This window comes from Thunnus thynnus, chromosome 21 (assembly GCF_963924715.1).
Source record: "Thunnus thynnus chromosome 21, fThuThy2.1, whole genome shotgun sequence".
Taxonomy (NCBI): domain Eukaryota; kingdom Metazoa; phylum Chordata; class Actinopteri; order Scombriformes; family Scombridae; genus Thunnus; species Thunnus thynnus.
In genome coordinates, this window is record NC_089537.1 from 21,981,962 (window position 1) to 22,003,827 (window position 21,866).

Consider the following 21,866-nt stretch of genomic DNA (forward strand, 5'->3'; position numbering starts at 1 on the left):
TGCCCCTCTGTCTCTCTGCTTCCTCTGTGAGAAGCATGAACCAGCCTTTATGAAAGAGGCTTCTGCTGTGTTATTGGAATTGACAGTGGTTGAATAATGTTATACACAAGGCAGCGGTTTCCGATTCTAGCCATGCAGATCAAACACAACATTAATTCTGTGTTTCCCCCTACTCCTGGGCCTTCTTGGCTGATTTTTATCAACACCTCAATGAGGACCGCTGTGTCTGTCTCTGACCCGACCTCTATGCTCCGTGGAACTGCAAGGCTTGGCTGTGAGTGAGTTGTATGTGTGTACGATATACGCTGTGTTGGCTCCGGTGCCCAGGATGTGTTCAACAGGCATACCAACAACAAAAACAAACCCCCTGAGGTAGTCTGGGCTGGATAACACATGTAGCAGTGGTGGTCCGTGCTTTATAGAAAACACTGCAACAAATGTGCATCTTTAATCACTTATTCCGTCATAAAATCATAAAAATGTGTGAAATAATTAAGGTTAGTGTCTAATAATGCAGATGTTTTTTTCCATTGTGTCGAAAACCATAAAATATAACAAAAAGGAAAACTACTCTATTATAACTTCGGGTTTTATTTTCAAAGCTTTGGCCATTCTACTGTTTATGATAACACTGTGATCACTAAAGCTGAGGTCAGCTGTGGCAGAGGGTCATACATATAGACAAACCAACAGTTTAGCCAGATTATCTAAACCATGACTGCACCAGTATATCACTCATAATCCTTTGTGTCACAGGAAAATTGTGTGTACAGTACAGTACAGTACTATAATAAGTGCGGTCGGTCAAAGTTTAACCAGGAAGTTGGTGTGCAAACTGTGATGTTTATTACAGAGAGATGAATACTAATTTTACCGTTTGGCTTCATCTTCACTTTCAGCCTCTTATACAAACTGTCTGATTGTCTGACTCACAATATTTTTATCAACATTACCATGTTCCCAGAACTCAGCAACTGCTTCGGTCAGTACGAGGTTATCAAGATTCCTGCAGTGGGAACAAAGCTTATAACTAGTGAAATTGATGGCCAGAGCTAAAAAAGTAAAAAACAAGATGAAATAAACCATAGTTTTCCTATAAGCATTAATAGGCGATTAGCATCACCCAAAGTTGGTCTTATTGGCCTTATGATTCATATCTATGGAAATAATCTCAACCATTCAAATACTCATTATTTAAGTCCATTATAAGTTAAAAGTTCATAAACCATGGCTGATTGCTAATTACCTTATTCAGACAAAAGATTTCACTCAAAGAAACATCTTCTGAGTGACATCATATTTTTGTCATTGATTGTATCCATTGTGTTGTGTACCTGTCCTTTAAACAAGCCTGGGATGGTACATACTAAAAAACTGCCAGTTTTCTTTTTTCACCACTGCATAGATTGCCATGAAATTTGGTTCAGACATTTATGTTCCACTCAAGATAAATTGTAAAAGCTTTGGTGAGCACTGATTTTCCATTTAGCACTATTATCAAAATTTTAATCTGTCCAATATTTTGATTTATGGCCTATTTGCAAAGCTAATGATATTCCCATCAGCCTGAGAAGTACTTTGTGTTGGGTGCTTAATATGTTAGCATGATGACTAAACTAAAATGGTGAACACTGTAAACATTATACTGTACCTGCTAAACACCAGCATGCTAGCAATGTCACTGTGAGCATGTTGCCATGCAGCTAACGTCTTTCTGTGTGTTCAGACAGAATTTTAGAGGCGTTGTGATTACTTAAAAAGTCAATGGAAAGATGCAAGTAGACACAAAAAGACAAGGGGTAAAGAGAGAGACTGTAGGGAAGTAACAAAAACAGAGTTTCTGGTGAGTTTTGAGTTCAGTTAGAAGCTGAAGTGAACAGGAACAAACAAGCTTGGTCAATACACCCATTGCTAGCTAACTTATGGCTAACTTACACTTTGCTGTTTGTGACGAATGAACACAAATGGTCCGACAGTCAAACTCATGCAAATATAATGCAAAAACTTGCTTTGCGTTCTGTCTGGCCATACACTGAGTGTTTTTACTTTCAAGATGAGAAAAAAATAAAATAATATGCTTGTGGGACAATATCAAATACAAAGATGTGTAGTCCTGGCCACCCTGTTAGCCAAATGGTTAGGAACAACACATTCTCATAAAAAAACAACCAACAACAACTTTCCACAGCCATTACAAATCACTGTTATGACAACACTGTGGTTAAGGTCTGGTTATGTTTAGGCACAAAAACCACTTGGTTAAGGTTAGGGAAAGGTTTGGGTGTGGGTTAAAATGGTCACTTGGTTTATACCCCCTTAAAGTTACACAACCTTTGTCGTCATGGCAAAAGTAAACACCATGACGCTATGGTTTTTAAAAAAATGACCCGTCTCATGGTTGGAAACAGGAAGCGAAACAGTCGTCTCCTGCAGCAAAGTCCACTATCTATCTATCCCACGCCCTAACAAGACAAAATCATTTTATCAAGTCACCTTATCAAGTCACCTTATATTGACGTCATCTGAACTGCGTCACTTCCCTGGGTCATAATTACTGTGGCCACTAGATCTTGTAAACGTAACTCTAGGTCATGTTTGCCGGCCTGAATTTTCGACCTGTACTGTTGTTTTTCTTGTGAGGACGGACTGTGAGGTAGCGTACTATACCAGACCTTTTCTTCATGTCATAACCCTCTTTGTCACCTCATTTCCTGTCAGCCTCAACTATCCAGTATTAGCAAAAATGACATAAAAGTAACCTTTAAAAAATTGTGTAGTCCTTAAAAAAAAGTCAAAACTAGTATAAATTACTGAGACTGCAATGTTTGTGACAGAGAGACCGCATGAATGAAAGGTTGAAGACCTTTTTGGTTTTGCTTGAGAGAGCACACACTATAAATTTATCTAACTGGGATACATAGACCCCTGTTGTTTGCATGTATAAATGAGACAAACAGCTCTGTGTGTGTGCGTGTAAATGTGCATGTACATCTCTAAAGAGTGTGAACAGAAGACAGCCATCTCTGTTAGAGCGTTACGACCCTCCTCACGCCTAAAGAAAAGGCAGAGTACAGCATTGTCAAGAGAGGTCATGACCCCAGTGCAAAAAAGACACAGTAGTGAATGTGCTACACTGTTAGCTGAAGCCCTACGAAGAGTGTGTGAGAGGCTGAAAGAGGAGGGATACGCTGGTGAGGAGAGAGAGAAAAGAGAGATGGAAGGCTGGGGAATATCTGTGGTCTCACTGAGCAGCATGCCAAACCTTGCTCCGGATACCAACCCGCCCAGGATGCCATGTTTCTTCTCTCACTTTTCTTTTTTTTTTTTTCAGAACAAACAGACCTATGGAAAAACGGAATGTATTAATTAAAAATGTCCACAAGCAGGTGGGCGAGAGGGCAGCCAAAGTTCTTCAAATTTAAAAAACATGGATTAGAGGTCCCACTAATGAACTTAGTCCTCCGTGTCGTGTGGTTTCAACAATTGAAAAAATACAAGAGAGACATGAGAGTTCAAAGAAACAGGGAGGACCCACAGAATAAATACAGAACAATAATCATTTGACTATCTCCCACTGCTGTCACTGAGCTCGGCTCACGACATTTATTTCTAATGCTTTCCCAGCTGCAAATTGAAAATGACAACATTGATCCAGCATCATAAACTTGAAAGCGGGGACTCTGAATTGAGTTGAATTTTTCATAAAGTGTAATTGCTTCATATGTTTATCATTTCCTCTTGGAAAGTTATTATTCAGCAGGCTCAACAAAGCCTGGAAAAATAATGCCTTTTTTTTTTCTCTTCCGTTAGCTATCGTCGTTTCTGCTGAAGCAGAGGAGGAGGGATGATGCCATTTTCTGTTTTGATTATTCAAAAGCTTTAGCGGTCTCCATGCGGCACAGCTCTTCTGTGACTGAGGCTCAGACATGTAATTAAGGGAGAGATCTGAGGAGTTGTGGTTAGCTCGGGGCATGGCCTTGGGACAAGGACGGCGCTGCATGGGATGGGCTCGAGGACAGAGACACATGCAGTGTTTTGGCAAAATTTTTATAAGGCATTTAGTATTGTGTTGTGTTCTGTCTTTACAGCCTGATGAAGGCTTTTGACAAACCGCGTGGGTGTCAGCCATGCAGAATTAAAGGCTTCTCATGGCTTGGAATTTTATTTTTTATTTGCATTTGTTGAGGCCCTTAACTCCAAAGAACTCTTTGTTTGTTGAATGTGACTTTTTAAATTACTTTTCACTTATTGTTCATCAAACAAAGACACACTCCAGTTTTTTTGAGTCTGTTATTACTTTACCACGGCCATGAGATGCAGCTGAAAGCTCTGCAAGATATCTAGTTAGACATTGAGTGAAGTTTTTCTCAAACTACAATTTACAAACTCAACGTCTTCATAAGTTTCAAACACAGTTAATAACACACTTTTAATGATTTGCTCATGTGATTTGTTCACACACAGTTGCGAGTATGTTAGGATTTACACATTAAAGGTTTTCTGAAGACCTAGAATTTTTAGGAATTACATTTCTATGTGCTGAGTAACATAATCCAATTCACAATGAAAATGTGTGTGTAATGTAATCTCTCTGAGTAGCAAGATTTTTTAACCACTTACTAGTATGTAAGATTACCAAATTGTTGCAAAACACAATTAAGCGTTTGTGAACTCTATAACGACACTGGATTTGCTTCAGCATTGATATTAATCCCATCTATGCTCAAGATGTTGTTCAAACTAAGTAGCAAACATGGCAAAGAAAAGGGTTCTGTCTCAAAAGCTAAGAGAGGAAATTATTTCATTACACCAAAAAGGAAATGGCTTCAGGAAGACTTCCAAGACACTTAAACTTCCAAAAGACACAGTTGGCTGCATCATACACAAGTTTAAAACTCATGGTACAGCAGCAAAACTTGCTGGGCATGGAAGAAAGAGCAACATTCCTCCAAGGGGAATAAGACATTTGAAAACAACAGCTGAGAAATCCCCCTGTATTACTGCCAAAGACTTGCAGCAGGATCTGATGAAGGCAGGAACAAAAGCACAAAAAAAGTCAACTTGAATATTCAAGCAGAAATTTGGATAGGCCTGTAGAGTTCTAGAAGACTGTTTTATGGAGTGATGAGACTAAACTGGAAGAGTTTGGACCCATGGATCAGCTGTAGGAGGGCAAGGCCTCTAACAAGAAATACACCATCTCATGAGTCAAGTATGGAGTTAGGTCAGTCCTGCATTAGGCTGTATTCAGACCAAATCAGTCGGTGCAGCGTTCAGCCGCAGGGTTGAGCGGAGGTGTGTTGGAGTGTGGGCGTCTTTATTTGTGCTCTAGAACGTAACTGCTGTGACACAATCAGAAAATAACGTTTTATTGATCTGATTCACCGGCTGTCTCACTACCAGAATTCCCTCATAGAGTTGTTTTGCTGCTGTTGGAACTGGTAACCTTGACTATGTGACTGGCATCATGGATTCTTTTAGCAGGCCATTTTGAAGGAGAATGTGACGCCCTCAGCTAGTAAATTGAAGCTTGGTAATCATTGGGCTTTCCAGAAAGACAATGATCCAAAGCATATGTCCAAGTCAACCAAAGCTTTGCTCAGGAATCGTTCCTGGAATGTCCCTAAGTGGCCATCTCAGTCCCCGGATTTGAATCCCGCTGGAAACGTTTGGATTTAAACAAAGCAGCACAGAAAACAAAGAATATTTGTGGGCTGGAAGCTTTTTGCACGCAAGGAATGGGCTAAAATTCCAAAAGAGAAGTGTCAGAAGTTTGTGAGAAACTACTGGAAACATTTATTGGAGCCATAAAGGTTAAAGGATGCTCCACAAAATATTGTCTTGGGTTGAATAAATTTGCTTATAGGCCTTTTTAGAGAATCTGTGATTACTTACTATTAGTAAGTTCTCAAAATTAACTCAAATATATATTATTAAACTTTCTTTGACTATAGTATCTTGCATTGAGGTTGAGCTGGTTTAATAATTTTGATTGCAACTGTATCATTAAATGAGTACAGCTATATTATACTGTTATGAATCATTCATTATGTAAATCAGTTAAAATGCTTCAGTAGTTATACCTAAAATATCCCAATATATGCTTACAACCACACTGAAATGTGTTCTAAACATTTAGTAAATGTTCCTATACTGCTTATATATACTTAATAGTGAGGTTTAAAGTAAAGTTACCAAGCAAATGAGGACATTTCTCCCCCAGTTGTGCAGTGAGAATAGATACAAATACAAAAAGAATATATTTGCTGTTAAATTGAATTATATGAACAAGTCCCTTTCATAGTGCACCACCCAGTGGCTAAATCTCCTCTGACTCTGGCAGTACTTATTAAGAGGGTGCTGAGTTCTTTGCAGTCACAACAGAGCAGGTAAAGTCAAAGCCAGCACTGGTAGCACCACAGATCAGGAACAACCTCCTGATCCTCAGTCAGAGCCCATCCTGCTGTTCATTCCACCTCTTTGGGAAAGTATATTTTTCCTGCACAGACTTTAGAAAATCACACATTTTCAGTAAGCCCCACGGCACCAGCAGGGAGTATTAATTTATAACAGCAGGGTGGTGGAAAAGCGTCAGTGGTGTTTATACATTTCAGCTAAAGGAATAACATAAATCCTTAAGTAAACCTAATCTGTCGGTGATTGTAAACAGTCTGTCACAGTAATGGCCTCAGGAACAAATGAGGACCTCATGGTGGGGCCTCAAGTAAAAGCCCTCACACACTACCCCCCAGCTATCCCTCCCCATGTTGTATCTTACCTCTGTCCATCTAAAGCCCAAACCCTTCATACCCAGCGCCTCCAGTGTCCCAGTATGCAGTGGGTGAGGACGGAACTGGAAGGAGCTTCCTGCCTTTTGCTCTAAACTCTTGGGGAGCTGAATATGAAAGAAGGGGGGGGGGGGGCACCACAAACTAACCCCCACTCTGTCTATCTCCACAGAGGGGGAGCGAGCAGAGGCCTGACACCAAAGCAGGCCAGGCCAGGATCTGTGTGCGAGATAAGACAGGCAACAGGAAGGAGACAACCCAGAACCCCGCACTCCCCGACGTGACAGAGCCACTATTCATTTTTCAGGAAGAAAGAAAGAAAAACATCAACAATATCAGATGCAGCATAGGAAAGGGGAAAGGGGGATAAAAAGATTCGGCTAGTGGGCGACTTGACTTCATTAAGAAACGTTCCTGTCTCTTCCCATGGAATTATTGACTAACTGGAGGTTGTTTTGAAAAGAGAAAAAAAAAATCCAGAAAATAACTCATTTGCCTGTAAAATGACCATGTCCTTAAATTTCCCTGTGCCTTAAAACTCTGAATTTGAGCATGTCAGTGAATAATCACTCAAAAAGTCGCTGCATAAACAGCTTCCATTGATTTGTAGTTTAGCATTTTGTAAAAGTTTCCACAAATAAACACTGGGCTGTGGAGTCAGTGCCTCTGGGCTTCAGCCGATTCCACGGGATAAAGAAGCGCATTGGCGCCACTGCAACCCAAACACTTGTTGTTGTCACTACACACATAAATCACTCCTTTCTCTTCATCCGCACACAGAAGCTGTGAACAATAGCAGGTAAACAGAGATGACGGTGGAAGAAGAGGCTGTTAGCTCAGCGCTGTCCTCTCCCACACACATTCCTAACAGCCTGTGTGTCTAGTTAAGGTGCAGATAAACGGCCGCGGCACCATATGTCAGCGCAAAGCAAACATGCTGGACAGACAAGAGCATGAGAGACAGAGCAATGATTAGGATCACACACATGCAAATGCAAACAGTCACTACAGACATGTGCACTGACACACAGAAAGCCATACAGACACCCTCAAGAAAAGTCAAAGAGAACACAGAGAACTGAAATTTTGTACTCTACATACTGCTGCACTTTTCATGTTCTCTTTTTCATAAAAAACATGATTTTTTTAAACTCCTCTAGGCCAATAAAAGAGTCTTTGCCTTGCAAACTGATATGAGCAAAAGGGAATGTGAGTTGGCCCGCAGGACAAAGTGGAAGGTTACAACAGTGAGTCATCCACAACATTTTAAAAGAATATTCAACTAAGAATCAGTCTTTTGAGTATCAGATTCAGATGCTGACCACCCCCTGTCCGGATGGCAGCTGCCGTCAGTTTGGTTCCACAGGTTTCAAAATGTATTAAACTTCTCAGCGCAATCCTTGATCAGTAGGTTCAGCATGTATTTGATAATCTAAAGATATTCTGGTGGTTTACTCTGTCAGTTTCTAATTTTGAGAATGCACGTACATTGAAGTGATGACCTTCAGCTCTTCCTCAACTTACCCTACTTTTTTCCCAAAAAAGTTTAAACAGAATGCAATATTGGTATATTTAATTACTATGTTTTGAAAAATGAGGCTAAAAGACTATAACATTTGCAATTTTATATGGAAAAATGGAGATTCAGACTTTTTATTTTAGATGAGATGTTGTATTTGAAGGAAACGTTGGTTGAAAGGTTGTATTTATGTATATTTATATTTTTCTTATAAACCTTTTCTATCTACAGGAAATATTATAATCCATAAAACTATTTTAAAAGATCTTTTGAATCGATGGATAATATATAAAGAACCTGGAATCAACTTGAGATACCATTCTGATGAGGGCAAGATGGCCAAAAATGTTTGAGGAATAAAGCATGTTATGTTGGAGAAGACCTAATTATCCAGTTCTGATATTATGACAAAAAAAAAAAAAAAACAGGCTTGAGTTGCCCAAAAAACACACCCAGTGAAATGCCCATAAGCAACAACCTTTGAAGTCATGCTTGGCCTGCGTGTACTGTCAGGGTGGTGGCCTCTGGCTTAGAGAATCAGCGGTTTGTCTGGCCCTCACACAGGGAACAGAGGATGGCAGGAGGGCACACAGAGAGGCATAGTTGGGAGGAGGAGGAGGAGGTTTGGATTGACAGCAGCGGGTTGCCCTGAGAACAATGTGGGCTCCATAAGTGTTTGGTTCCCTGCTTCATGTGAACGCTTGCTGTCTGAAAAGAATGAAAAGGCACCACCTTGCTGTGAGGTCAAGGGTCAGTGTAGCGCTGAATGCTCATTTATCTCAGACAAGGAGATGGTGAGGGTAAAAACCTCTTGCTTATGGTCAAGTAATGATTCATGTCAGAGATCATCTTCAGGTTGCACCAGCACTTCACAAGTTCAAACTTAGCCTAAGGTTAGGTATTATTAACTTAGCCCTAGGTATTACGGAAGTGTTTACTAAGTGCAAATTTATGCATCACTAAATTAAAACGGACTGCACCACTATCACTAGTTCTTATATAGAGACTAGCTGTTACTAAATACAATATCAAGTAACTCCCACCAACTGCCAGGTGTAACTAGCTAACAGAACTAATATTGACAAAACTAACATCAGCTTGCTAATATACAGCTCCTTAAAGAGTGGAGAGTAAAAGAGGTCAAATGGAATATGGTCAACACATTCGACCCAAAACTTGATAAAAATGCTTTTTAATAATTATTGAGATTTTGAAAAATGACATACCTCAACTTGCAATATGCTATGCCAATAACAGTATACTAAATTAGTAAATAGCGTTGGTTAGTTTTGCATAATCAGATATTTTTCAGTCATTCTAAACTGATTTAATACTACTAACTGACATTTCTCTGTGTACGCATATATAAATAAAACAAAGTTATATCTATAGATTGGTACAGTGGTAGTGCACTTGAACGTGTCCCACTTTTCCACAACAGTTTGACTGCAGTGAAAGCAAAGCAGTGAAGTCACCATCTGTCATCTCTAACTTTCTCTATGATCACTCATTTTAAATGACTGTATGGCTGATCACACAGCTATTATCATTAGCCTGTTTGTTACGTCATAGCTTGTGATGTTACTGTTAATGCTTGTGTTTGATAGGATTGGGGATACAAATATTTCTAAGCAACTGATTTAGACATTAATCAAGTCAAGTCAAGTCTTTACAACCCAAGACATTTCAAGTCCCTCTCCGCTCACAAATTTTTACTTCTTCTTCCTTCAGTTGGTTATTTGAGCTTCACTGTGCAGAATGATGTATGTGCAGAGTTTGACACATGTAGTTTTCACATTTATCTGCTGAAGGGGGAAAATTTCTCTGTGCTCAATGAAAATCTGAGTTTAAGGAGTGGGCCTATGCTCATGATTTGTGACATCACAACTAGTTTGGAGCCAATCGTGGTCAAGTATGCAATTTATAAAAGTGTGATATGGAAACATGAAGCCTGCAGTGCACATACACAAAAATTGACTTTTCAGTAGGAAACATCTTTTATATGGAGTTATTATTATAACAAAGGTTCAGGAACAAGACCACGTCCCTTTCTCTCACTAAATTCAATCACCTGCGCCTCACTCATTCAATCATTCGTGCATACCTATATAAGCGTGTCTAACCCCTTTCTCTCCCGTTCGTCTCAGTTCTCACGCGACCTACGACACACTTGCATCACAAACACTTACCTCTCGCCCGTGCTCCGTGATCCATGTTCCTCGGCAACATACCGCCCACGACTAGATCCAGCAGTACCAACGTGATATCTCCTTCACCACCACATCCACATCCAGACGCCGCGCTTCTGATCAGCTGGGATCCAGACGCTCCACAAGCATCCACGCAACCGCCCACTCCAACGCGGCTCTTTTTCAAGCAATTAACATCTTCAACTGGATGTTTGCTCACCTCCGGCGAGCTCTCAAGGAGACGGTCGTCCCACTCCTACGAAACGATGATAAAGACAAATTTTCCAACTCTATGCAGACCCTACTTCCATCAACTCTCTCGCCGGCAGCTCAAATCCTCCCGCTCTTTCGGGTTCATTGTCCGCCGCCGGGTCGACGCACACCGATGACGTCACAACGCCGCCTACTACAACAAAGCCCAGACTTCTTCAGCCCCGGCTGAAGGCCAGGCTGAGCTCCAGATACAAATCCCGTTTCGCCGAACCGACAACAAAGCCAGCGTCTTCCCGCTCCTCTCTGCCTCCACCCCCACCACCACTCCAGATGGCTGTTCACTTCCGAGTTACCCGCCCAGCGCCACCCGTATGCCGCACGTCGATGACGTCACGACACAGCCAACTGCTTCAGCCCTGTCGCAGGGCCAGGTTGTATTTCCCCATATGCCTGCTCCCTACGTCTTGATTTGCCTCGTGTTTTTGTTTCATCCCTGCGTCTATAAGCCGCACATCTTACCACTTCACACGCATCCCTTCATCCCTCACTCCTCACCCCTCATCCCTTCATCCCTCACCCCTCAACCTTCATGCCTTCATCCCTCACCCCTCAACCTTCATGCCTTCATCCCTTGACCCTCATCCCTTTATGCCTTCATCCCTCGACCCTCGACCCTCATCCCTTCATCCCTCACCCCTCGATCCTTCGCCCCTTCATCCCTCACCCCTCGACCCTCATCTCTTCATCCCTCACCCTTCGACCCTCATCCCTCACTCTTCAACCCTCATCCCTTCATCCCTCCCTCGATCCGTCCTTTATGAATCATCCTGGCTCTCCTCCGTCGATATTATTTCTTTACAGCACCCCTTTTCGCTTCCTCCTGCCACAGCTACTATAGCTCCCTCGACTCGCCTGCTTCTTTTCATTCATTCAACCTTTATTTACATCTCGAGGTATCATTGAGGGCATTCCCTCATTTTCAGTGACATTGACTGACTATCAACTACTTTACCACAGTGAACAATTTTCATTGCAATCGCTTCATATCGATTCATTGCTTCAGGGAACCTGGTTTTCCTCATCATTAGTTGATACGTAAGGAAGCCATGGAGCTCCCGCCTTTCTAACCCCCTCCATCTTGTATTTGTTTTCATTTTCGTCTCATCCCTGTGTCCGCAGGCTGCACAATGAACCCCTGATCATACATCCCCTCATCCCGGCATCCTTTCCTCTTCCCTTCCTTCAGCTGCAGTTACTTCAGCGCTTTCGGCTCCACCCGTCCCTGCAGCTCTTCTCTTTCTTCCCATAGCCACTACTGGTCCTTCTGTTACCTCAGCCACAGTCGCACCGAGCCACGGTGCTCCCTCTACTGGACCCACTCCATTTCCTCCTGTTCTATCCCAACCTGTCTCCCCACATTGACAAAGTCAGTCCACATTCCTAACCGTACTCTGGCCAATTCTTCCGTACTGGAGCCGCTTCAACCGCTTCCAAATAAGAAATCCCAGACCACCTGTTAAAATTAAATAAATAAAATTCTTGACCGCTAGTCTTCCCAAGATTCCATACCTACCTCAGTGACATTCAAAGAGCCCGTTCTCACTTAGTCCAATGAAGTTAATTTTGGGGGATGACGAAGCAGAAAGCTCATCGAGACATGACCCCCACCCTGAGTCTCGACCCCCGGGTTCCTAGACGCTCCAGCCTCTTTGTGATTCCATTTGGTCCCCGGTCATCCCCATGCCATCGACCCCCTTCATCCCTCTCCTCGACCTCCATCCAGCCCACCATACACTATCCTCATCCAATCCTGAACCCTCTCGACAATCCAAATAAAACTACTTTTTATACCATTCAAATGGTGTGGTCTTTGTTAGTGAACCAGCAGTTAATCTTTTGAACTGAACAATATTCATAGATTCTGGATTTTTCAGTGAGGAAGGAGATGTCATTTTAAGGATTTTAACAAGGCAATTCAACTTTTTTGTGGAAAAACCACATCAGACAATTTATTACTCTGAGCAGAGGATTTTTTATCTCTTAAAACATGACTGAAGGGGATCTTTTAGTTTTAATGATGTGACCCAGTTTAGTAAATCACTAGTTTACAAAGAACTTTACTCAAAAACCTTGGATTTAAGAATAGCTGTTGCAACCCAGACCAGATACTGACATCCATCAGAATGAGAATATCAGCTGTTTAGGTCCTTAGAATGCACTGAAATCATGTTATGCAAAGTAACCAGATTAAAAGTGGGTAATTTTTCTTCTAAAATGTAGTCATTACAATGACACCTCATCTTAATACAGAGCCATTTGTGTTGCTGGCATATTTCATCATTTCTAGTCCTATGAGAGGGATGTGAGGGATTTTGCTGCTGATTTTGAAATAAACCAAACTCACAAACTCACTGCCAGAGCCAAATAAAAGTGAAAAGCAAATCAGAGAGACTATTGTTGGTGACAGGGATTTTATTCTGCTAGTATCACAAGCTGTTATCACCACCAAAACACACAGAGAAAACACTACAGGTGTTGTGTGTAGGCTAGTGACTGTTTAATGAGCTGTAACATGTATGGTGTGTTTAGACTCCAATTCAATCCTCCCTAATACTCCTTCTCCATTCCCCAAGCCTGGCCGCCATAGAAGATAAATCTCCTCAGGAGCCACAGAATATGCTTCCTTGTTGTTAATTGAGATTTAGTGCTTATATTAACAACATTCACTGGGCAGTGTTTGAAAGCTTAGATGCGTGCCAAGTCCTCTGGAATAAGGATTAGAGTTAAAGAGACAGTAAAATAACTATGGCATGTGCTGTTAACTCCAACCTAGATCTCTCATTTCACCTGTATTTACAGAGACAAGACTTGCACTCCGCTTCATATAGTGGAGAATAAATAGTGAGTTAGCTTGCTGGCTCTGTAGATTGTCATGGGAGTGGAAAAGTAGAGGGGGTTGGGGAACTGTGAGGTTTGAATTTCAGAGAGGGACGCAAAGGAAGTCATAAAGCTAACTATCTTTAATATGAGACAGTGGATGATTAAAGCTAAATAAACAATGTTATCCAGCACAGGGAACTTAAAGTTGATGTTTGACTGGATGTCTGGCCAAGTAATGGCATGAATCACATCCTCTGGTTGGCCCAAAATTCCAGTGAATGGTGATTTTTTTTTGCATACTTGCATTTGGTAATTAATTGTGGTTGAACTTGCAATAACACAATCTTGCTTCAAGCTGCATTAATTTAATTTTTTGGGCACTTGGGGGCATTGGAATAAGCTGAATGCATAACATCTGATATGACCTTATGCAGTTGTTATGGCTATCTTTAGCAAACAGTTGCTTATTTACACATCCAGCAGACAACATGGCAACATTAAGCATTCATTTGGAGTTGTTTTTATGGCAACCTGGCACATGTAAGTACAACAGAAGTTGACCCTCATCTGAGCTCTGTTTTGGTCTTCATCAAATGTTGGCTCTTTAGCTGCTAAATAATCCACTGTGTTCACTAGCTAGATGCTAACTTTGTCTGTCTGCCTGGCCAGGTAATGTACAGTGGGTTAATTAGAGATTTTTTTTTTACCTAAAAGAGCTCCCTTCTGGAAACAAGATTAATAAGAGCAGAGTTGTCCAGAAAACCAAAAAAAAAAAAGAGTTAAAAGAGGCTAAAAAGCTTGGGACAGCTGAGGGAACCTGCAGACTTCGTAATAATTATTATCAAGCAACATCTTTCACATAAGACAGGGTCCGTTGAGCCATTATTAATGTAAAAAATATTGATTATTGCAGCTTTAAAGCCACTATGTGCACACTTTTTGTCATTTTAGCATATTTCACATTATTTCACATTTCACATTATTTGAATAGCATAAACTTTTCTTTGCAGGAAAATGTTTGTGCAGTCTGTGTGTTACTTTTGGCCCATTCATTCATCTCCAGATGAGAGATGGTCTTCTTTCATATTACCACTGGCGGGAGCCAAAGTCAGCCATTTGCTAATTCTGCACATAAGTGGCTTAAAGTTAAAAAAGGATACAGACATTAATTGTACATATATTTTGTCCCACAATATGTTTCATACATAGTTTGTTTTGAAGGTGATGCACCAGTCTGTTTCATAAGATGAATCATTCTCAGTTGTTTTCATACCACTGGCCAGGTGTTTTGGGCCTGCCAACACCAGAAAGACAAGCTATGTGCCTCCACAGCAGCTTTCAGTAGAACTCCTTTTTATCAGAGACAGAGCCAGGATGTTGAATGAACCTCTAACTCCAGCGGTTATCAGCCTCATGTCAGGATTCGAGCCACTGGGCCTTCACAGTAGCCAGTGGTGATAGTGATCCTGCTTTGTGTTAGCATTTATGTTGGAGTGATATCCATCTCTTAGGGGGACCCTATAGGGTCAGTGAAGGAGGCGCTGGTCGCTTTTAGCTCAGGAGAGTTTTCTGGGTTCTGTGATGTTAAGACTGAGAAACATACACAGAGTGGGAACACCTACAGTACAGAGGAGCTAGGAGTTAGTAATGTGATACAGATGGAATCCATACTGGTGACTTGATGAGGGGGTCTGTGATTTCAAGACCTATACTTCTGCTAGTCTAGACCACAATAAAATAGCTCCAGCCTCTGTTACTGTCGGAATCACTGCTGACAGACTCCTCCAGATGGGGTCTTTGTGGTGAATAGGGAAAGGTATACCTGACAGCACAGCTCAAGGTCAAGTCTATGCTAAATGTACCTGACGTTGTGTGTATGAAAGTTTTTTAAGTAGTCCTGATAAAATGTCACAAATGATTGAATGTGATTTCTTTACAAAAGGCTATTATACAGGAGGAAAAGTGAAAAATGCCATGTATCAAGGACCACCCGTGATTAATGTGATGCATTCTTTAAGAGATTATATGTAATTTGGGCAGCTAATGTTTGTGAAACTATTCTGCAACCCACACAGGATTCGTTTTCTGATGTTTATTGGCTTTAAAGAGATCCAGATTATTGGCTTGCCAAGATGACAGTCACCCTGGTGTCACTGGATAGGCTCTACAACAGTGTAAAAAATCTCCACCCCAGATATTGCCAATGACAACATACAATCTTCTTCATGGTGGCACACAGAGTGGAAAGTCAGCAGAAACCACAAACAGAGCCTTTAAAGAGGGTTTGTGTCAGTGCTGTGTATGTGTCCTCGAATGTGACACAGAAAATACTCTGGGGACATAAGTTTCACCAGTTTGTTTTCTCTAATGTGTGCTGTTTTACTGTTTCTCAAAGTAAAAGGGCAACGGCACTCTGTTTGAAGGCCTGCTGCTCCCTTGAGTGTAAAGTCACATTTTGAACACAGAGGCCATTCCAGGGCAACACCAGGGTTTCTTCATCTGAAAACAAGCAGCATTTCTGTGGTGAGACCATGAAATCTAGGGTGTTTTAGTTCACTAAATGTTTTGCTTTCACTTCCCCCCAATGTTCCTACGCATCATTCAGAGAGGGAGCTTGGCAAGAGCTTGGATAGATTCTCCTGGGCAGTAAGACTAATCTGGAATTTGATTTCATTTTCATAAAGTGCAGATATAACTCAGGTCGACTTAGCTGCGCAGGAACTGTAAGTCTTTTTGTGTGCGACAGAGGCTGCAACACACGCGGTTTATTAGGAACAACTTGGGTTCTGCTTCGTTGAGATTTACCAGTCCACCTATCCTCAAGGGGACGGTACAGCGTCCAGCCCCCGACCTCCCCACTGGGCATCGATCTCTGCCCACAGGCCCCCAGCCAGAAGGGCCCGACAGTGCCAAGAAATGTGGGGAAACTCACCTCAGAGAATATGTGTCATGTCCTACTTAGTCATTCCTGCTGTGCTGCAGGTCCAAGTCCCAGCCCAGTGGAGGGTAACACAAACAGGCGAACAGCAGGAGGTGACGGTGGCCAAGTCAAACAAGGGAAATATGTATGCACAATGGTGTATGCACATGCACAGGGATACGGTGATGCAAATACATTACATGCATGCACATGAATATGCTTTCATAACTGCGCACTCTGCACTCTAAAGCACACAACATGAAGTGTACACAAGCAATTATTCCTCAAACACACTTGGTCACAGTCAGCAGAGCAAACCAATTTGGGTGAGAGCAAATAAACAGACTCAAGTATGCATAACCACCGATAATACACATGATGATCGTCTGAATGAAGATATAAGCAGGAAAATTATCCACTTAAATGCACACACAGAATCCGCATCTGTATCCTTGCCAGTGTCAGTGCAGCTGCTTGTTTCATGCGTCTTCATGGCGGAGTGTCATGTAAACGGCTGTTGAAATGTCAGCAGCTGAATATGCTGCTCTCATGCCGGGCTGCGTGGTCGCTGTGCCCCACTGGCCTGCTTCAAGGTAGCACAGACACAGCTTTGTCGGCTTGGCAGAGGAGACCAGGCTCTGCTCAGAATCCATATTTGTATGTGATGATGGAGCAACTCAGGCTTGAATAAGAACTGATATCAGAGCTGCTTCATATGGCCTTAATGACAGCCTCTTTTGTTGTTTAAATTTACTCATAAACTTGAATAATTTGTATTTGTATTTTTTTATTTGGTTGTGGTTGTAATATTTCACTTTAAACAAGACAAATAAGATCTTAAGCTGGTCTAGTAGACTGAATTAACTGGATGGATGTGTTTGCATTGTAACTAAGGATTTATGGTTCATTTAAGGTGAACTTAACCAAAGAACAGTTTAAAAATCACTTAATCCTCAAAGGTTTAACCATCGTTAAGCTTGGTTGGCATGGGCAAACATGCTTACGGTCAAAAACACCAGCACTCAAGCATGTGTGCTTGCACATACAGGTCATCCACATTGTGCATACTCTCTCTCTCTCACACACATACACATATACATGCAGATAAAACACTGTACTAACTCTCCATCACATGGTCTCTCTGAGGCCTGAAGCAAAGTTTTCACCTGCTGGCTCTTGCACTCAAGACAAAGACCTCATTGTGACCAGTTGGATTCCGCTGTTAGTCCTGGATGAGATTATAAGGCTTTAGAACACACACACACTCGCTCTCTCTCACACACACATACATATACACATGCATTTTCTATGGGTTTTTTCACACCAACACACACGCAAGTGAGCATACAGAGTCAAACTTGCATGCAAGAGAAGTCATGTGGGGGGAGACACACACACACACACACACACACACAGGGCAATACAGGCTTGATGCAGGCATTCTGAACCATTATCTAGTATTTTTATGTATAAAATTAAATGTTTTGTCATATGCATATATATATATACATATATATGTATTTAAAAGCACAGCTGCTTTAAAGTTGTAAATGTGTGTTTTTGTTGAATTACACCATAAATGTGTCAAGAAACTTTTTTAGGGAAAGTCACAGCTCTCGATTGTCATTGTTTCAGTGAACTTTCATAGTGCAATAACACCATCTGCTGGAGAGAGCATGAGTGGCACTGGTACGCCACACTGATTTCAAAATATCACATTAGATTATATTGAAGAAAACTGGTATTAGAGCCACTTAATATATAATCAAGGCTGCATTATCAACCAAACCCAAAAGTGCAGGTCCACTGCAGGTCAACTTGTTATTGTCATTTGATTAATTGCACATTTGTTTGGAATTTGCAGCACTTAAGTTCAATGATGCATGTTCCTGAATCATGTTTGTTAAAAATGTTTTGTTTATTGAATCTTTTACCTCTTTTTTGAGCCAAAATATGTCATGTCAAGTATCAAAAGTGCTAACCATCAAAATTTGTTTTTGAATGCTACGTCAGATTCTTATCCGTGTTTATTCAATTCTTTAATCAGATATTTCCTAGCCAGTAAAGTGTTCTAACTTGAGACAATATTTCATGTAGTTAAACGTCTTTAATCAACACTGATGCATTTGCCATATGATGAAATGTTGCTAGTGTACAAGTCAACCTATACAGTGTGTGTTTTGTGTTGTGTTCTTAACTGTATTTCTCAATGAATTGGCCCAAGAGAATTTGGGGAAACCTGTAGAAGACAGCCTTTACTGTCAGCAGCATCATACCCACACACCTCCTGTATGAATGAACTTTGACCTTTAGTAGGTAACTTCTCATTCAAGCCATGTTACAGAATGCTGTGTCTTCCTATAGAGTCTGACTTATCAGTATGCTGCCTGTTGACCTTCTCTGAGGCAGTGTTGCTCAGAGGTAGAATGTATTTGCATGTATGAGGTGCTTGATTCTCTACTCATCTTCTTCTCTGGTGAAGATGAGTTGTATATGAAACTAAACTGTAGTGCCTGATAATGAGCAGCTACATCAATAAGCTGACAACACTGCTTTCTAAGACCACAGTGACGACATGAACTGTTAATTCATCTTGTTTGGGCAAAACCTTTCTTTCAATGCAGACAATTGTACACCCAGCAGAAAACTGTTTCAAGTTGTTGTGGCCGAGTGGTTAAGGCGATGGACTCGAAATCCATTGGGGTCTCCCCGCGCAGGTTCGAATCCTGCCAACAACGATACATTTAAACAATGGTAAAAAAATTCAACTTCTACAGCTTGCTTGGAGTGTGGTATGTCCTCTACTCCTGCAGGTACATCAGTCAATTGTCCAGGTGACAGAGCTGTGTCCAGAAGCTTGTTAACATGGTGACTGCATACAGTGCTAGCTTGTGAGCTATCTGCTAACTTGCAACACACCCCACCCAGTGCTAGCACTAGTCAGTCTCAACAGCTCCCTGAGCTTCCATCTATGTTTCTGTTTACTTCCCCCTGACGTTTTGTTCACCATTGCACACCTTTTTGTTCAAATAAAGTTACTGGAGAAGGAAAGTTACAGTCTATGAGCTAAAAAGCTTGCTATTGGTCAGTTATGAAACAGCAACTAAAGGGGCAATAACTTCCCACTGTTTTTCAAGATTGACTCCATTGACTCCTGTCTCTGCAAACCATTGCTCTTTAGTGGAAAAGTTTTTACTCCAATAGAGGAGGATAAATAAAAGTGACTAGTGTAACAGCTAATAAGCTACAACAGCTTCTTCCATTTCAGGCACTCTGGCTGTTTGCCCCTCAAAAGTCAGCCCTGTCAGCTTGCTATTGGTCAACTCTAAAACTAAACTCTAAAAGGGCAAATTTGATGGTTTATTTTGCCCTTGTGAGCAAATCCACTGATCAAGTGTGATTCATTGGAAGTTCAGCATCAGATTTCACCCGCTCACAGCACCACTGCAGCACTAGATGAATGTGTTTCAGTCAGCAGTTTATAGGGAATATTTGAGTGGTAGAAAATAGTTCCAAAGAACTGAACTGATGACAGCCCAGACTGTGGGTTATCCAGAATAAACAGGACATTGTTTTTGTAGAGAAAGTGGGCTGTCATGGCTGAGTGGTTACATCAACTCAACTCCTCTGTAAAAGACAAATGACAGAAACTCTGGGAATTCTGGTAAGCTTCTTGTGTTAACATTACCTGCATCATGCTTTGAAGTTAAATAAACTTTGACCTGCAGCAGGTGTGTGGTCAAACAACTTTTCTCACACTGTTAAAGGCTTTTAGTGATAAGTTGTTGTATAGTGAAAGTACAATTCCAGGAGTTGTCGTGGCCGAGTGGTTAAGGCGATGGACTAGAAATCCATTGGGGTCTCCCCGCGCAGGTTCGAATCCTGCCGACAACGATTTGAAGTTTTCACTGAGGTGAATAACAGCCACTGGGTTCATCATGCCTCTGAAAGTCCATGGGAGGCAAGGTAGGCTGAGTTGTCAAAATAGAAATGAATTGGTGTGAGCATGATGCTTTAAAACTATCCAGATTATAACATGAACTCTTCATTTACATCTATGTTGTTAGGCCTACAAAACCTTCCTGTGACAACACACAATTGTGAAACTCACTGAGTTGTTGTGGTTAAGGCGATAGACTTGAAATCCATTGAGGTATCTCCACACAGGTTCAAATCCTGCCAGCAATGTTGTGACCTGTCCTTTGATGTGAACCTGGCTTCTCTAATAATATTAGACTGAGTTCCCTGTTAAACCAGATCCATGCTGGATATTTTGGTGTTATGATGAACTTGACATGAATTAATATGAATGAACTTTAACCTGCTGTTTCTGGAAGTACCCACCTTCACACTAATGATGATCCTACAACTTTAGAACTAAAATATGAAGATTTTAGTAAGTAAAACTTAATTTATGCAGCATTTTTCAAACCCGGGGTCACAAAGTGCTTCACAATTACAAAAACAGGACATAAGAACAAGAATCACAAATATTTTACGAGAAGTTGATGCACTGAAGCTGTGCTGTCTGTTGATTTACTTCTCTAAGGGGATGTAGCCAAGTTGTAGCAGTCCCCAACATCTCCAAGCTTTTCTGCTGAAGATAAGTTCTGTACTAGACCAAACTGTAGTAAGTCAGTGATACATGTTCACATGTGAGCTGTTAATGAGCAGCCATTTCAATAGAATGGCAATAGAGAAGAATTTAAAGATGCAGATTAAATATTAAAGTCTATAGTTTGTGAGAAAATTATTCCAGTGAGCTACTGGGATATTTCTCCAACTTTGAAACAGATGATTTTCTACCCAGCTCCTGCAAAGAACATACAGCTGAGTGTCTATGAGAGAATGTGTCCTGCTTTTCAGCATGCAGAAGTGTGTGTGTTGATCACAAATAGGCCACTGGATGGGGCTCTTGTAGCCACAAGTATTTGGCACTGCAGGTTTTTGTTTTTGAAGAAAAATAATATAAGTTGCATCTTAAGGTTTTAAAATGTATAATAAGTCATTCACTGCATATGTTTTTAGGTGTCATTTGCAAAAGTGCTTTGATCATTGAGAGTTTAAGTCACCTTTCTGACAATCAACATGAATTTTGACACAGACTTCAAATGTTCAAACCACTTCATCACTCAGACGTACTGCAGTGATGCAAATAGATCACTATTCATCGACAATAAACTTCCATATTGTAACTATTTTAAAAATACAAATGAACTGTACTTTACCACTATCATGTCACTTTACATGTGACACTGAGTTCTATCATGAAACTTTTTTTTTTTTAAATAAATCACATCAGTTAGACTTCAGTTGAAATGTACATTATGTCATCACTTTTCTCCAGATGTGCTGAA

At 41.0% G+C, this 21,866-nt stretch overlaps 1 long non-coding RNA gene and 2 other non-coding genes across 3 annotated transcripts in view; 2 read left to right on the plus strand and 1 right to left on the minus strand.

The window, feature by feature from the left end:
* LOC137173549 (uncharacterized) overlaps nt 1-11,323 on the minus strand; it is a 34,308-nt gene extending 22,985 nt beyond the window's left edge. Inside the window, exon 1 of the long non-coding RNA XR_010925203.1 lies at nt 10,497-11,323. This is a non-coding gene — a long non-coding RNA (uncharacterized lncRNA). The remainder of the gene's footprint in view (nt 1-10,496) is intronic.
* A 7,842-nt stretch (nt 11,324-19,165) lies between these two features.
* Nucleotides 19,166-19,247, plus strand: trnas-cga (transfer RNA serine (anticodon CGA)). The gene has a single exon. It is a non-coding gene; the product is annotated as a tRNA-Ser (tRNA).
* Nucleotides 19,248-20,321: 1,074 nt separating this feature from the next.
* Nucleotides 20,322-20,403, plus strand: trnas-aga (transfer RNA serine (anticodon AGA)). The gene has a single exon. It is a non-coding gene; the product is annotated as a tRNA-Ser (tRNA).
* Nucleotides 20,404-21,866: the final 1,463 nt, after the last annotated feature.